Here is an 11,781-nt window from a genome sequence, read left to right on the forward strand (position 1 = left end):
GTTTATGTAAAACACTTAGCATAGTATTTGGCAAGTAGTCTTCAATGAATGCCATTGCTGTTGTTTTTTTTTTAAATCATTATCATGAAATTAAAATAGTATATTCCAGGGAATTTTGGTGTAGGTTGATAAAGTTATGTTTTTGTCACCCAGTTTACCCATGATAGGCAGCAAGAAGTGTTTAAACTAGGAAACAAAAATGGGAACCAAAAATCAAAGGCTCTGGTACTAGTCTGCCAATCTGGTTGTGGGAAGTATGGCAAGTTGTTGGGTTAGTTGGAACCTCATTGTGTTTCTGTCAAATAGCAATATTGATTAGCTTGCCCCCACCCTGGCCTGCAAGGTGTTGTGGGGATTAAATGAGATGATATATATATATATATATATATGAAATGGTTTAAGTATTGGGAAGTGCCATACAAGTATAAAGTATGCCGCCTTATAAACAGCTGGCCATTTCTCACAAGTGCTTCTGCGACACTGTAATAACAGCATTTCTTCCTTCAAGTTCAGATTTTGGCCTTTATCTGCCATAAGGCCAGACTGCTCTTTGCCAAGGCCAAATGTAGACACTGTTTTTTCATTTTGCCCCATGATGTACCCCACTCCCTCACTCCCTTGGTGGGAACAAGTTGTAGAGTGCTATTACGGGCACAGACTGGACTTCTTGAGCCTTGTCCTAGGATCAGAGTTAGGGTTAGGTGTAGGGTTAGTGTTTGCCATCCTCTCACACAGTTCATACTTAGTAACAATGCCCTACATGTGCATGCATGCTAAGCAGCTTCAGTCATGTTCAACTCTTTGCGACCCTATGCACTGTAACCCATCAGGCGCCTCTGTCCTTGGGATTCTCCAGGCAAGAACACTGGAGTGGGTTGCCATGCCCTCCTTCAGGGGATCTTCAGTTAAAGCCACCCTGAGTGCCTAAGTAAGACAGACTGCAGGCAGCAGATGATGGTTTGAGGTGGGTCACATTTTAATGTCACAGGTCATCCTGAGTTGCTATTGTTCTATGGCCATTACTCAAACTGTAGTTTCTCATCAAAGTCCTGTCTCTAAGCAACAGAGAACCTAAGTCAGTGTAGTTTTCACAGTCTGGATTTTAAGTTATATTCTTTGAAAACCTGTCAGCATTCTCCCTTGGACATTAACCAATAAAATTAGATTTTTAACAGTCAAGGTAATGTTATTTATCCTTACAGCATCACAGAAATTGGCACTGAGGACAGTTTCTCTCCTGAATCACTCAGTTTGAGAATCACATTTCTACTGACAAAACAGAAATATCATGAAGTTTAAATCCACTATCTGAGACATAAGATTGAGGCCTTGGAACATGTTTCTCATGGGAATGTAAAATGGCAGAACTACTTTTGAGAATAGTTCAGCAGTTTCTTGTAAAATTGACATACAATATAATCCAGCCATTCCACTCATAGATATTTACACAGAGGGATAAAAACACAAGTTATCCAAAGACTTGTACTCTGATATACAACTTTGTTCATAATTTTGTTGTTGTTGCTCAGTCTGTAAGTCCTGTCCAACTCTGAAACCCTATGGACTACAGCACACCAGGCTTCCCGGTCCTATTTCCTGGAGCTTGCTCAAACTCATGTTCATTGAGTTGGTGAGGCCATCCACCCATCTCATCTTCTGTCACCCCCTATCATCCCCTCTATCTTTCCCAGCATCAGGCTTTTTTTTCCAGTGAGTCAGCTCTTCGCATCAGGTGGCCAGAGTACTGGAGTTTCAGCTTCAGCATCAGTCCTTCCAATGAGTATTCAGGGTTCATTTCCTTTAGGATTGACCGGTTTGATCTCCTTGCAGTACAAGGGGCTCTCAAGAGTTTTCTCCAGGACCACAATTCAAAAGCATCAAATCCTCAACACTTAGCTTTCTTTATAGTCCAACTCTCATATCCATACATGACTACTGGAAAAATCATAGCTTTGACTATAAACATCTTTGTTGGCAAAGTGATGTCTCTGCTTTTTATACACTGTCTAGGTTTGTCATAGCTTTTAAACCAGTCCATTGTTCTATGTCTGGTTCTAATGGTTGCTTCTTGACCTGCATACAGGTTTCTCAGGAGACAGGTAAGGTAGTATTCCCATCTCTTTAAGAATTTTTCACAATTTGTTGTGATCCACACTGTCAAAGGCTTTAGTGTAGTCAATGAATCAGAAGTAGATGTTTTTCTGTAATTACATTGCTTTCTCTATGATCCAATAAATGTTGGCAATTTGATCTCTGGTTCCTCTGCCTTTTCTAAATCCAGCTTGTGTATCTGGAAATTCTTGGTTCATGTATAGATGAAGCCTAGCCATAGCTGTTCATAATGGTCTCAAATTAAAAACAACCAAAGTGTACATCACAGATGAATGGATAAACAAGTTGTGGCATAGCCATAAAATAGAACACTGCTGCTGCTAAGTCACTTCAGTCATGTCCGACTCTGTGCAACCCCATAGACGGCAGCTGACCAGGCTCCCCCATCCCTGGGATACTACTTAGTAATAAAAGGAATAAATTACCAATGCATATAACATAAATTAATCTCAAAGTTACTCTGCTAAGTGAAATACCTCTAAAATAATAACATACATACTGTATGAGACATTTGATGTGAAATTCTTGAGTAGTCAAAACTAATACTAGTGGAAATCTGGGGTGAGTTTCCTCAGGGCTTAACTACAGAGGACTGTGAGGCACTTTGTGGAATAATAGAAATGTTCTTTATATTGATGGAGGTAGCGTTTAAAAAGGAACACACATGTATCAAACACACCAGAATGTAGGTTTAAAATAGCTGCATTTTGTTTTATGCAAACTAACCTCGATAAAATTAGTTTAAAAATAAAAATGCCATAAAGATACCATAAGCACAGTAGAATGAATTTTGGAATAATGATGGTAATATTTATCATATGTTCATTATCAGATTATAAACAGGTTGGTAAGTATTAGAACAATGAAATGTAGATTCTTGCAACAGATTTGAATGAACTCCGAGGAATGAATATGGAAGATGATCCATACCTTCTCATTGCCTTGTGTTCTATAACACAAATGTGGGACACTTTAGCCAGTTGTCAAGTCCTAAGGAGTGAGAAACAGCCTAGCAGTATCCCAAGTCTATCAGTCTTATCCTAGAGAAAACATATGTTATTGGTTCACAAAGTCTGTGAAACACTGTCCAAGCAGACTTATGGAAAAAATAAATTGTTTTCTAATAAATACTTCCTATTCTTTTTTAAAAATGCCATGTCTGTTGTATATAATTTAAATTATTTATCTTTGGGTATTCTTAGAAAGGAAATTGGGAATGATAAATCCACGTTAAATTTAGACAAAAGCAAAGAACCACACTCAGTGGGTTGTAGTTTTTAAGAATAATTTTGGGAATTAGAAGCTCTGGGTTCAAACCTCAGGTATGTCACTTATAAGCTTTGTGACCCAAGGCAAATTAATTTCTCCACGTTCAGTATACACACCGGTGAAATGGGGACAATACACACTGTGACAAGGTTGAATAAGGGTTAAAAGAGATGATACACAGGAAACATGCAATATGATGTTTGGCATATAGTGACAGAGGTGCTTTTTCGCATGTTACAGGGTGAGGGAAAAAGGGCTTATCAATAAGGAAAAATATGGAGATGAAAGATCGTTAGAGACAATGACTTTTTTTTTCTGATTAGGGAAAGACTCCTTAGATTTCATGTACACCAGCAGCACAGCCCTTTCATACCACTTCTCTCTCTTTAAAGCAGAGACCTCTCCTGAGTGTCTGAGGAGAAACAGACCAAAAGCAAAGAACTTGGAAGGGCATTTGCCTGACAATTTGCTCACTGACAGATATCTTTTGACAGCAAGATCAAAGGCTAAGCAGAAAATGCCTGTCAAAGCTTTTGATAGAGAATGGGTCAGAAATTCTGTAGGGTTTTTGTGTTTCTTTAAATATAAGGTGTCCATGTGCTTAAGATGGAAGTCTCATTTGAAGATACAAATGAGATTATATTAGTTACTGCTGGAAAACTCTTATGCCCAGTGAGAAGTAATCTGCAAGTACTTGTTGGTGTGTTTCTTTAATTGGTGATTTATCATAATTATTTAAATAAAGTAATGGTGGTGCTAGTGGTAAAGAATCTGCCTGCCAATGCAAGAGACTGGGGTTTGATCCCTGGGTCCAAAAGATCCCCTGGAGGAAATGGCAACCCACTCCAGTATACTTGCCTGGGAAATCCCATGGACAGAGGAGCATGGCGGGTTATAGTCCATGGGATCACAAAAAGTCAAACACGACAGAGCAACTAAACAATAACAATGTGATGTTAGCTGATGATTCTGGGTAGTACTTTCATAAAGAATTCTCCCACTAAGAATTGAGTAGGAAAAGGCACATCATTCTGTTTGTTCATTTTAGGTGGGGTGACCACGAGGTCCTAATCCACCTATTACAGTTCACCCAGCATGTACAGTAGGTACAACTACAGGCCAAATATCCAGGGGAATATGAAACACCACCTGGGAATTTGAAGTTTTATCAAAATAAATCTCAATGTAAATGGGGAGAATTATTAGCAGAATAGCAATTTAGTTAGTTACAGTGTAACCAGTTCAGCTGGTTAGAGCAGGAGTCAGCTAACTTCTTCAAAAAGGACCAGGTAGTAAATAGTTTCAGCTTTTCAGGCTTTCCAGTTTCTTCTTAGCTCACAGACGATACAAAAGCAGGTGATGGGCTAGATTTGATCCACAGGCCATAGTTGGTCATCAATATGAGAAAAGGCACAATTGCCCATAGCCTTCAGTTTGCCTTTACACACAGAACAGTTTGTGCTGTTGACTGGAAAAAAGCACAACCTAAAAGCTAAAGACTTATGTTTTATTTGGCAGACATACTGAAGACTTAAGCCCAGGAGATAGCCTCTCAGAGAGCTCTGAGGGTCCGTTCTGAAGAGGAAAGGGAGGAGCCAGGCTATATAAGTGTTTTTACAACAAAAGCCAGGTTCAGTTCAGTTCAGTCACTCATTCATGTTCGACTCTTTGAGATACCATGAACCATAGCACACCAGGCCTCCCTGTCCATCACCAACTCCTGGAGTTTACCCAAACTCATGTCCAATGAAACGGTGATGCCATCCAACCATCTCATCCTCTGTTGTCCCCTTCTCCTCCTGCCCTCAATCTTTCCCAGCATCAGGGTCTTTTCAAATGAGTCAGTTCTTTGCATCAGGTGTCCAAAGTATTGGAGTTTCAGCTTCAACATCAGTCCTTCCAATGAACACCCAGGACTGATCTCCTTTAGGATGGACTAGTTGGATCTCCTTGCAGCCCAAGGGACTCTCAAAAGTCTTCTCCAACACCACAGCTCAAAAGCATCAATTCTTTGGCACTCAGCTTTCTTTATAGTCCACCTCTCACATCCATACATGACCACTGGAAAAACCATAGCCTTGTGGCTGCGCGGCACTGAAGCAGCGCATGGACGAGAGGAGATACCCCACATCCAAGGTCAGGAGCTGGGGCATGAGGGGATACACCCCATCCAAGGTCAGAGAAACCCCAGTAAGATGGCAGGCACTGAGAGAGGGCATCAGAGGGCGGACAGACAGAAACCACAATCACAGAAAACTAACCAATCTAATCACATGGACCACAGCCTTGTCTAACCCAATGAAACTATGAGCCATGCCTTGTAGGGCCACCCAAGGTCATGGTGGAGAGTTCTGACAAAATGTGGTCCACTGGAGAAGGGAATGGCAAACCAGTTCAGCATTCTCTCCTTGAGAACTCCATGAACAGTATGAAAAGACAAAAAAATAGGACACTGAAAAACTAATTCCCTAAGTCAGTAGGTGCCCAACATGCTACTGGAGATCAGTGGAGAAATAACTCCAGAAAGAATGAAGCAATGGAGCCAAAGCAAAAACAACACCCAGTTGTGGATGTGACTGGTGATGGAAGCAAGGTCCAATGCTGTAAAGAGCAATATTGCATAGGAACCTGGAATGTTAGGTCCATGAATCAATGCAAATTGCAAGTGGTCAAACAGGAGATGGAGAAGGCAATGGCACCCCACTCTAGTACTTTTGCCTGGAAAATCCCATGGATGGAGGAGCCTGGTAGGCTGCAGTCCATGGGGTCCCTAAGAGTTGCACATGACTGAGCGACTTCACTTTCATGCTTTGGAGAAGGGAATGGCAACCCACTCCAGTGTTCTTGCCTTGAGAATCCCAGGGATTGGGGAGGCTGGTGGGCTGCTCTCTATGGGGTCGCACAGAGTCGGACACGACTGAAACGACTTAGCAGCAGCAGAGAACAGGAGATGGCAAGAGTGAACATCAACATTTTAGGAATCAGCAAACTAAAATGGACCGGAATGGGTGAATTTAACTCAGATGACCATCATATCTACTACTGTGGGCAAGAATCCCTTAGAAGAAATGGAGTAGCCATCATAGTCAATGAAAGAGTCTGAAATGCAGTACTTGGATGCAATCTCAAAAATGACAGAATGATCTCTGTTCATTTCCAAGGCAAACCATTCAATATCATGGTAATCCAAGTCTTTGCCCCAACCAGTAATGCTAAAGAAGCTGAAGTTGAATGGTTCTATGAAGACCTACAAGACATTCTAGAACTAACACCCCCGAAAGATGTCCTTCTCCTTATAGGGGACTGGAATGCAAAAGTAGGAAGTCAAGAAACACCTACAGTAACAGGCAAATTTGGCTTTGGAGTACAGAATGAAGCAGTGCAAAGGCTAATAGAGTTTTGCCAAGAGAATGCACTGATCATAGCGAACACCCTTTTCCAACAACACAAGAGAAGACTCTACACATGGACATCACCCCAGATGATCAACACCGAAATCAGATTGATTATATTCTTTGCAGCCAAAGATGGAGAAAGTCTATACAGTCAGCAAAAACAAGACTGGGAGGTGACTGGCTCAGACCATAAACTGCTTATTGCCAAATTCAGACTTAAATTGAAGAAAGTAGGGGAAACCACTAGACCATTCAGGTATGATCTAAAAACCAGGTAGTTGGAACATTAAAAGATTAGTGTTAAGTTTAAAAAAAAAAAAAAAAGGAAGACATCTCAAGTTAATGAGTTTAGCACTTTTCTATGTATGGGGAGGTGGTGAGGGACAGGGAAGCTTGGCATGCTGCAGTACTTGGGGTTGGAGGTGGGGCATCACGAAAAGAGTAGGACATGACTTGGCAACTGAAAAACACCAACAACAATATATGGGAAGATCAAGAGCCTGGGTTCACTGAAATCATTCCAGGTACTTCCCTAGTGGCCCAGTGGTTAAGACTCCATGCTGCAGGGGGAACAGGTTAGATCCTTGGTTGAGGAGCTAAGATCCCACATGCTACTCTGTGGCCAAAAAAAAAAAAAAAATCATTTCTTTGATTTGCACCTTAACCATCTATGGCCAGTATCCTGTTTTTCTTCATCCTGAATCCCCTCAGAGTACATAGTCAGAGGAGGCTGCAGTGGCTGATGGCTGGATGGCTGGATGACTCGATGTCTGCAACATCCTTTATTTACTGTTAGAGCAGGTGACATTTATCGTCCACAGTGCTATGGTATATACCTCTCAGCCTAGGTACCCACCTTTCAACTGTGGACCCCCTGATGACAAGTGTTTATACTTTGTCCTAGACTTAATGCATTACTTGGATTGCCTCATTTAATTCATATCATAACCTAAAAAGGTAAGTACCATTTTTATTCCCCAGTTCAGGTTAGAAAACTAGAGTATAACTTGACTGTTATTATACAACTAGGAAGATAAGGAGCTGGTTCTGGTGACTAGAGCCCTTGCTCTTTCTTGCAGCATTAGAATGTGGATAGATGATTCATTGTGACCATTAACTGCTTTAGGAAGCACAATCCATAGTCTTTAGTAGATACATTACCAGGGCTCAAGTGTGTTAGTCACTTAGTCATGTCCAGCTCTTTGTGATCCCATGGACTGTTAGCCTGCCAGGCTCCTCTGTCAATGGGATTCTCCAGGCAAGAATCCTGGAGAATACCTGGTATTAGGGAGATCCCCTGGAGAAGGGAATGGCAACCCACTCCAGGATTCTTCCTGGAGAATCCCATGGATAGAGGAGGCTGGTGGGCTACAGTCTATGGGGTCTCAAAGAGGCGGGTGTGACTAAGCAACTTACCAGGGCTGGTTCAGGGCAAAATGAAGATCTCTATTTACCAAAAAAAAAAAAAAAAAGTTTTTCTGCCTTTCCTGGCCATTGCTTTTCCGTGAAGTTTAGTAAGTCATTCAGAAAACTCTCTGCTTAACCATAATAGCAAGAGTAAATTTTCCAGGAGTCTGTTGGCAATCAGATACTGTAAATTCTTCCTAAAAGCACTTTATAAGAATGTAGCAATTGGAAAAGAACTTTTCCATTCTCTCCAGTAAAAAAAAAAAAATCTATAGAGTTTAATATAGCTTGTAGCAAGGCAGCTGTGACTTGGAGCTAATTTTTCTTCCAGAACTTTAAATTTGCAGTAAGTACATGCAATTGAACTGGAGTGGCAGAAAGCTTATAAATCAGATCACATCACTCTCTGGTTTAAATCCTTCCAATGGCTTTGTTCTACACTAAAAGTAAAATTCAAGTTTCTTACAGTGACCTGCTAAGTCCTACATGATGAAACCTTTGCTTACCTGTCTAACATCATTTACGCTTTTCTCTCTTTCTGCTTTCTACTCTTCTGTTACACTGATTGTATTTCTTTTGTGCATGCTATGCCCTATCCCTGAAATGCTCTTCATCTAATCTCTACAGAGCCAACTCCTTCTCATCTTCCAAGTCTCAGCTCATATAGTTTCTCCTCAGAGCAGCCTTTACCAAATACCTATGTATTGCCGTTTCTTGACTCATCACCCCTAGTCTCTGTCTAACCCACTCTCTGTTTTATCTTTTTCATATATTTATCACTATTTGAAACAATCTTATCCATCTGTGCATTTGATTACTTGTTTGTCACTTTCCACTCACATGTCATCTCTGAAGGAGTAGGGCCCTTGTCTTGTTCACACCTCTACCCCTGGGGTCTAGTGCAGATAATCAGTAAATGTTTATTAAATGGCGAATGACTGTCTATTTTGGAAAACATATAAACCGGGCTTTATTTTATTGTGCCAATCTTTACTAGTTCTAGGCTTTCCTCAGACCTTAGGTATAGCAGACAGATGAGAAAGTCGTGGAGGTCTTCTTGGTCAGTGATGTCAACTCAGATTTATTCTACTTTCTTGTCCAAGTCTCAAATTCATCATTAATATACAGCCAATTGACAAGTTTTAGCTTTCTCTAATATGTCTATGGCAAAAAAGTGAACATTATATTGCAAAATAAGCTATTGATTCATAGACCCCCAGAAGACATACACATTATTCTGAATGTATAATTATAATGCAGGCAATAATTTTTCACCTGGGATCTGGCACATTTAGATAAAAACTAAGTATGCTCAACTGGATACATCTAAACTTAGGCATGGAGAATATGTATAGAATTAGCATTCTGTTAAAAATGAGCAAAATGTGGAATATGGCTCTAAAGAGGTATTTGCATCATATGGGAAATGGCAGAAGCACAGTGTTGAAGTTGTGACTTTCTTAAGACATCAAGCTACATGTCAAAGCTACAGAAGTCCTAGGCTTCAGTTGACTTTTCAGAGGTAACAAGGACGTGAACTATTTGTTTATTGAGGGCACATCATGATTTGCTAGTTAAGAGAACTGTCTTTTTAAGTCTGACAGTCCTGGGCTGATATTCCACTCTGACATTCAATAGCTGTGTAACTTTGGTAGATCCCTCAACCAGTTTTCTCAATTACAAATGGGGGAGAGGGAGCAATAATGTGTACACTGTAGGATTAAGTGAGATAATCAGGGAAGAGATACTATGAACACATAGTAAGTGCTTGTGTGTGTGTCTGTGCGCATGTGTATTAGTCGCTCAGTTGTGTCCAACTCTTTGTGACCCCATAGGCTGTAGCTTGCCAGGCTTCTCTGTCCATTGAATTCTCCAGGCAAGAATACTGGAGTGGGTAGCCATCCCCTTCTCCAGGGATCTTCCTGACCCAGGAATTGAACCTGGATCTCCTGCATTGCAGGAAGATTGTCTGCCATCTGAGCCACCAGGGAGGCTCCTAGTAAGTGTTTGCTGCTGCTGCTGCTAAGCTGCTTCAGTTGTGTCCGACTCTGTGTGACCCTAGAGATGGAAGCCCACCAGGCTCCCCCGTCTCTGGGATTCTCCAGGCTAGAACACTGGAGTGGGTTGCCATTTCCTTCTCCAATGCATGAAAGTGAAAAGTGAAAAGGAAGTCGCTCAGTTGTGTCTGACTCTTAGCGACCCCATGGACTGCAGCCCACCAGGCTCCTCCATCCATGGGATTTTCCAGTAAGTTTTTAGATAATATTAAATATCAATAACCCAGCAGTGGTTGTACCCTCAAAGTAACTAAACTTTGGAGTTGGAATTTTCATCTCTGCCCCCGACCTCCATCAATAGGAGAGAGGCTGAGGATTGACCTGATCACCAGTGACCATATCAGTGAAAGAATATTCAAATGAAAGTTTGGAGACCTGGATGCAAGCCCTCATTTTGCCAGTTCACATGGCACTTGGGTAGGTTTCTTGCCTTCTTGTTGATTTGAACACATAGTCTATTGATTCCTTCTATGAAATGAGTCTGTCAAAAGTCATGTTTTTTATGAGAGTGAATTTCGATGCCCTCACCTATGACAAGGAAGGTCAGGATGCAAACACCACTAGATACCTCACTAAGTATACTACTAGCATTATCTGGTGTAATCGTTTCAACAACTGAAATCTTCAGGACTTTTTAGGTTGTTAGTGACAGACATTCAATACAAATTAGCTTAAGCATAAAAGGGATGTATTGACTCTTCTAACTGAGAAATCTACGGAGCATCTGGCTTTGTGTTCAGCTGGATGGCGGAGGGCAGACAATGTCATTAGGACTCCATCTTTTTTCTCTACCTCAGGTGGACTCTCTCTATTAGATAGGAAACATGGCTCCTGCAGATCCAGATTCACCTCTCACCAGTGTAGCAGCCCTGGGAAAGAAATGGCTTTTCTAGGCATTTCCAGGAGAAAGGTGTCAGCAGGAGTCTGATTGGCCCAACTTGAGACCCATGCCCATCCCTGAGCCAAGAACTAAGGCCAGTGATTGGTTAGGCCTGAGTCACATGCCACTGTGGTGTTATATAGTAAGAAATGTATATTTGGTGTTCACCCCTATTCCTGGCACAGAGTTTCTAAAATGCTTGGAGATTTCCTGAGTGATAGGCATGAGAAGAGTGTCTTTTGTTATTCATAATCAGCCCCTTTCAACCACATGTGAGTTTGTGTTAATGAGATAACTGGTAGCTGGAAGCCCCTAGATAGCTTCAGGATAAGGAAGAGTTGCAGAAGGAACCAACCATGTGATTGGAACTTTCATCTTTGTTGGAACGTTCATCTCTGCCCCCAACCTCCAAGGACTGAGAGAGACTAAGGATTGAGCTAACCACCAATGCAAATGATCAGTGATTTAATCAATCATGCCTATATAACGGAAACTTCCTAAAAATCCTAGACAAAAAGGTTCAGAGAGCTTCCAGATTGGAAAATGCACCCATGGTGCCAAGAAGGTAGTGTAGCCCAAGCTCCATGGGAACAGAACTGCCTTTATTCAGAACACAGGTGGACCTCACTCTATATACCTTTTCATCTGGCTGTTCATTTGT

This window comes from Bos javanicus, chromosome 7 (genome assembly GCF_032452875.1).
Source record: "Bos javanicus breed banteng chromosome 7, ARS-OSU_banteng_1.0, whole genome shotgun sequence".
NCBI lineage: Eukaryota > Metazoa > Chordata > Mammalia > Artiodactyla > Bovidae > Bos > Bos javanicus.